Source organism: Pipra filicauda, unplaced genomic scaffold, assembly GCF_003945595.2.
Source record: "Pipra filicauda isolate LSUMZ 115617 unplaced genomic scaffold, ASM394559v2 scaffold22_size4397567_pilon, whole genome shotgun sequence".
Taxonomy (NCBI): Eukaryota; Metazoa; Chordata; class Aves; order Passeriformes; family Pipridae; genus Pipra; species Pipra filicauda.
Window position 1 is genome coordinate 1,399,946 of NW_024104343.1, and position 7,229 is coordinate 1,407,174.

Sequence of the window (7,229 nt, forward strand, 5' to 3'; positions counted from 1 at the left end):
CATTATCTAATTTATTTTTATAACATGACTGGAAATAGGACAGATGAATAATGCTAGTTCACCTTCTGAGGTATGGAGATATTATTAATATCACACTGCCTGAAAAGGTGTATTTTTAAAGAAAATATAATTTTTTAAAAATTTATGGATTTCATTTTTTGCAAAACTCATTAAAAAGAAAAGAGATTGATTACTAAATGGATAGACTGGTCATTCCAAAGAGCTACTTTGGTCTCTGTTCCATGGTTATAAATAATGTCTACGGTCTGGTTTCTAGGTCAGCTTCAAGTCAGTGGTAATACTTGAGTGTTAACATGATTCCATATCTTAAATTCAGGAGAAACAAGCTGTCAACTTTTCAGTTGCAGGTTTTATCCCTTAAGTGAAATTAACTCAAAGCAAACATCCTTGTGAAGTGGTCTTGCCAAGGCATAATGAAGCATCAGAATAACACGTGCTGAAGCCAAGTTTTGCCTCATACAAAGGAGGCAATTGGACTGGATTTCCAAGCCATGTGGGGAACACAGACAAATTTCAGACTCCTTTTCCTAACCTTGCCCTAGTTTGAATCAAAATTTCCAACTATGCATTTGTGAGCTGAAAGAAGAAAAGAAACATGAGGTATTTCCTGTCACATTTTTCTGTGAATTGTCTGTAATCAGCTTCCAATTTTATGCACTTCAAGCAACACTGCATAAGCAGCAGCAAGAAAAAGTCTCTTCCCATTCAGAGGTATAGCTTTCCAAATTGTAGTTATACCTCTGCTTGGAGTGCAATGGAGGGGGAAGTTGGTGACCTGGTTTTTTATGTGTAAGAATTACCACATACAAACTAGATGACAAATAGTGTGGTAGCTATGAGACATGAATGACTGACTAAAAAAATGTCTGTCTGTACCATTCTTATTTATTTTCAATTCTTCATATCCGTAGATTATAAAATGCAGTCAATAAGTATAAAGGATAGAATAGCAGCAGCTTTACTGAAGCAATGAAAATTTTGGAATTTTTGTCTTATATCTCAAGTATTTCCTTTTTTGATTAAATTTAGCATGGAAAAACACTTTTATTCCAAGGATAGTGCACTTTTTAAAGTATATATTTCTCTATATAGCAGAAAAAGTAAAAGTAGCATGAACTGTAGTCTACATAGATACATAGGCACAGAGATGTGTGTATATTCCACTCTGTAGTTTATATGAGTGTACTGTAGGAAGCACAACTGAAAATCACCAGTCACTTAAAATGTCATAGTCTGGAGTACGCCTGAGTTGTGCTGTCAGTATGGGAAATGAATTCAAATAATAGGTGCCATTACTGTAGCATGAAACTATTAGTTAAAGTTCACAGTGCTTGACTAGATCACTTAAATCTTTATTAGAAAAAAATGAAATTCTGAATGTTCTTCTTTTCTTCCTTAATCTGAGCAGGGGCTCAAAGTTTAACCAAAAGCATCTGGAAATAAGTTCCAGTGCTGTGCTCCTGGTTCAAGTTCGAAAGAACAGAAGGCAAAGCTCCCTGTGCATGGTGCTAACTAGTATCATGGGAGTGTCAAACTTGATTTGAGGTAGATTGACATGTCATTATTCCTCCCATTCTTGCTTCCCTTTTAATGATCTGCACCTGAGCTCTGGTGTGTATTTTGTGACACTTATTAGCAATCTAGAGGTCTGAGAGAACTGTTGTTTAGCCATCTCTCACCTGTTAAAATGTTAACAAGACGAGACGCACCACAGTGTCTGGTGCCAACTGAAGGTCATGGATGGAGTGAAGAAGCCCCAGACATCTGTCTCTCACAGTGAGCTTTGTACCATGCTTCACTGAAAACAGCAGGCTGAGCGATTTCTCACCATTAATATCAATGGGACCTGAACGCATGCTACCTGCATGCATTCCTCGGCTCCAAGAGTGGAAGTGTGGAGCTATTAACACACCTCATTCACATCTGAATTAAGAATGTTGAAACAGTTCTACATGGTAGATATACCAAAGAAGTCGTTAGGTTTATTCTTGTCCATATACACTCCAGTGCCTGATGGCAACTGCCCCTGCTATTTTAAATAAAGACTGAGAGACTCAAGGCTACTGATTTTCTGAGTATCAAGCAACCTGGATTCATTTTTTCTTGTTTTTATTTTTCTTCTGTGAGAGGCTGCTTCAGAACAATTAAGTCTCACTGGCTAAAACAATGACTTTGATCTCCACCCTGCAATATTTTCAAAAGTCTAGTATTAATGGCATTTGCATTTTGAAAAATTGTCATGCCTTTTCAGTTAGAAGTTTTTTAGGGTGGAATGGATGCCTCACAGTTTTAAATCATAGAATCATAGAAAGGCTTGGGTTGGAATGAGTTGTAAAGATCATCTAGTTCCAAACCCCCTGCCATGGGCAGCAATGCTGCTCATTAGACCAGGCTGCTCAGGGTCCCATCCAAACTGGCCTTGAATGTTTCCAGGGATGGGGCATCCACAAATTCTCTGGGCAACCTGTTGTAGTGCATCACCACCCTCTGAGTAAAGAATTTCTTCCTAACATCTGTTCTAAACCTACTCTCTTTCAGTTAAAAACCATTTACCCTTGTCCTGTCAGTATCTGTCTATATAAAAAGTCCTTCTCCCTACTTTTTATAAGCCCCCAGAAGGTGGCTGGAAAGCTGTGGTAAGGTCTCTGAAGCCTGCTCTTTCCTGAGCTGAACAACTCCAGCTCACTTAGCCTGTGTTCATAGGAGAGGTGCCCCATCCCTCAGATCATCTTTGTGGCCCAGTAATAACCTTTCCTCTCTCTCTTTGAGTCCATTAGTTAATGGCTGTGAGTGAAAATATACAGTTATTTGTGAATATTCCTGTGCGTGTGAATTACCTGTGGAAAGATAAACCAAAACAGCTATTCAAATATCATATATGTATACATTAGTGAATAGAAATTGGTTTCTTACTGACATACACGTAAAAGAGATTTGCAGAGGTATGTACAAAAGCAATATCTCCTTTCCTTTTCTGTCTTTCTCTCACCTGTCTCTTCCTCTCTTTCATCATCTCCTTCCTCTTCTCCTCCCCTGCATTCTCTTGTCTCTTCCCCTGCTCACCCCCCTTCTTTAGCCCCTTCCTTCTCCCCTCCTCCACTGCCCCTCTAAATTTCAGTCTCCCTTCCCTCTTCCTGTGGACCTCTCTACTCTCCTTCTCTCTACTTTTCTTCCCTATTTTCCCCCCTTCTTTTTTTTTTATTTCCTGCTAGTAGCATTTTCTTTCTTTTGCAAATCATTCAGACACTTTAGCCAGTGCTTAGCTGTCACAGACCTTAATAACTTGTTGAAACCCCCTTCCATTTCTTGTGCAGCACATGAAATGATGCTGTTCAGCAGACAGACAGCAGAAACAAGGTGTTCAGTCCTTTCAATTTTTATTTATGGCAATGGGGAGTATATTGCTGGAGGTACTAAGAACAGGTTTACTTTCTGAAGGAGTCAGATTTGTCTCAATTGCCTTGGGATGGAAAATGATCTATCCCAATAGCCAGTGGAAACAGCTTTCCTGATCTCCTGTTACTTTTTATTATGAATTATAAGTATCTTTTGTGAATGGTTAAACAACTTCACTCTTAATCTTATTAGTATAAGGCTCTCACACCGGACCCACTGAAAATGGCAGAAAGACATTCCCAAATTTGAGCAGACTTCAGTTCTGACTCTAACAAATATCCCACTGGCTTAACCTTTCAAAAGGCAGACAAATGAAAAATAACATTAAGCAGTTCTATCAGAAATAAATGCTAGTTGTTTTTGGAGGTCTTTTTCTCAGCCGTTCCCATTGATGTAGGCTATAGCAGGCTTTGGAATATGGCATACTTTAATCGGCTTGTTTCTTTTGAAGAAAGCACCAAATCATTGTTTTGTTTTGTTTTTGGGGCTCAAGGGTATTTAAAATGAACTCCCAATGAATTGCAAGTTACAGTTGTACTCCTAAGTACAATAGTGGGCAATAAATAAGAAAGATTAAGTATTCTGTAGTCAGGTTAGAGTGGAACAACAGCAAGAGACTGATGAATTCTTTCTAAACAAACAAAAAAGCATAATTGGAAAAATTCATTTTTATATTCTCTTACATTAGATGGGGCCACTGAGTGAAACATTCACTGATGAATTTCTTCTCTAATCTGTGGAGGAAAACCAGCTACTGCTGAATTAAAGAGTCCTGGAACGGAGCCATGAGAACTAAATGGCTAAAAATGAAAACAGGCAAACATTTGAAGAGTATTCTACAGAACACAGATCTTTCAACACCTCCCCCTTTTCCATGGCTAATTCATTGTCATGGAAACTGAATTTATCAAAATGTTCTTGTTCACTCTTAGTGACCCAGTGAGTCGACTTACGGAGCTGGTGAAAGGTAACTCAGGCTGAAGCAATTTTTACAAATGATATGCAGCAGTTCATAAATTGGTAAATTTTGAATGGCACCATTGTGCTTCTCAAGTAGTTTTCCCTAGTCTCAAAAGACTATTTCTGTCTGCAACCTAGAGGTGTCTGAAACGCTCACTAATAAGTTAGCATGAGAGGCATGTATGAGTATGGCTCTTTTCTTCCCTCTCAGCTCTCCTTTAATTTGTTTTTCTTCTTATCCTGTGAATTTATGCTAAAATCTTGTTATTTGTGTCATTCTTTACTTCATGCATTCTCCACAGCATTTTCCTTTGCTGATCTGTAGCCCAAGGATGCAAAAATCCTTCATCACCTCATCACAAACATCTCTTCTTATCTGTTACTGAAGGTAGGTGTTGACTATCAAGTGTTGTGCACAATGACTACTGTATGCAGCCAGCTTTGCCAAATCCAAAATAACCCTGGAACTCTGAGTGATTCCACCATGTCTCAGAAGGTGGGGCTGCTTGTGTTTCTTCATCATACATGAAAATTGTCGTATAATTGTTTTGAAGGTTTTTCAGCTTCCATGTCACTGCCAAATTCTGTCAAGGTTGATTTTTACTTTATTTTCTGTTAGCAATTAGTGACTTGTTGTCATGGAAACTGCACTTCACATGATTCTTGAACTTAAATGGCTGAATGTGATCATACAGCAGCCCTTCATTCTTTAAACTCAGTAGTTAAAGACTTGTTTTTGTGTGTGATCTTGATTACAGAATCACATAAAATATCTATAAACACAAAAAATAATAGCAGAAGGCTACATCAATTAAAATGAAGTAGTCAATAATTCATTCTTTAATTAAAGCTCTTCCTTTCCCTATTGCTGTAACCTTTCAAGTGTCAAAGCAGATACGAGCTAATCATTTGTATGAAATATTTTTTTCTAATTAGCAGTTTGTGAAACAAAAATGAAGGAAAACAAAAAATGGGGATTTAAAATACTTTTGCTTTTGTGTTTAGTGCAATGAATGAAAACGAAAGTACTTTAGAGAAAATATTTTCTAGAGTATGAGTCTGAGTTTGTGGACAGCATTTAGGTACACAGAGAGGGATGCATTCACTTCTGCTTTTTTTTGGTAGATGAAATGACTGGAAAAGGTAAATGATATGTCCCAATATAATTTCAATAACAGACACATTTGAATTTGCTCATCTGCTAAATATTTTGTATTTTCAAATCAAAGTCTTAAAACTTCAATTCAGAGGCTATATTTTTCAACAGTAATCACACTGAAGGAATAATACATTGCATTTTTTTTCTTCTGACATCTCCACCATTTAGAAATATTCCAGAAATATTGCTGCATCATAAAGATCTCTTTTCACTGAAGATTTTTTAGATATATTACTCTGATAGCAGTGGCCGAGTAAGCTGAATCAGACCAATATAAAGGCTTATATCAAGTCTCTTATTCCGAGGATGATCCTAATCCAGTTCTAAACTACCTGGAGATTTCTATTTGTATGTGCCTGTATGCATGTGTATATACACACTTTATTCAGAAAAATTCTAAATGCAGAAGTTTTCCAGATATGACTAAAATATTTCAAATTCACAGTTTGCACTGCTTTAGTGTCATTGTCTAGACAAATAGTTCGTCTGATTTCATGTTCATGTCTCTGTTTGATTCTTGAAAAATGCTGAATGGCTTGTAATCAATAAGGAACGTCATAGGAAATTATAAGAATCAGGCCTGGGCATCTGAAATTGTAAATGTCACTCTAATGAATGCTAACCAGTAGACACTGTGATTTTTGAAGATTTTTCTGGTGCCTGATATGCTAGAAGACTCGGTCTTGAAAGGACACTGCACTCTTATTAAACTTTTCAAATGTCTTTTTGTAAAACTAGAACTAAACTAAAGTATTGGGTAATGTAGCTATCAGAGAGAAATGTAGTTTAAAGGCACTATAAGACAATTTCTTCCCTGTGGTAACCCAGCTGAATTCAGTGTTATTTTCTGCTGTCTCTCCTCCCATGTATTAGAGACTCATTACTTGGATTCATTAACTTTACTATAAAGATAGCTGTTTGCTTTCAGTGATACAAAAGCAATACAGTATGATTTTAGCATGCACTTGCTGTGTTCGGATATTTATTATAAAGAAGCAATTTTGAAGTATTTTAGTAGAAAAGTATTCACTTATTTATACAGTGTGCTAGATTCCCATCAAGCATTTAACTGGATAATATTTTTTTTTTTTTGTAAAAAAAGGGGAAAGAAAAAAGTAGGTAAAACTTCAATTTCTTATACTTATGATAATATATATGTCTGCCAAAAGGTAACATAGATATGAAATTTAACATATACACTGAATGGTTTTATTAACCTTCAAGAGAACAGGTATGTACTTCACCATGTGCTGTGTGTTTCTGTGCTCACTGAAGTCCTAGGAAATCAAAGCAACTATTCTGAAAACCATGCTGAAACCAATGTGAGGCCAGAATTTGTCTCATATTTAGAATTTCATGTTATCACACTAAGTATGGCGTTTCCTAGTGAATTGTGAGTTTGGGCTTTAAGCTTTTTTTTAGCCGTTCCCCTTTGTTAATGTGTCAGGTTACTTTTGGTTCCTATTTCTTTAGAATTACTCCAAATATGTCTTTGCATTGCTAACTTCTCCTAAAATTTCTTAAAAGTACAGTCTATACTTCAAACTTCTAAAATCACAAAACTAGTATCAATAATTGTATTAGCCCTGTGGTAGCTACAACACATATAGATTCTTTCTTGAACACTTCCAGTACACGTTGTTCTTTCTATGGTTCTAAAGATTTGTGTTTAATTAACACTTATTACTAATTG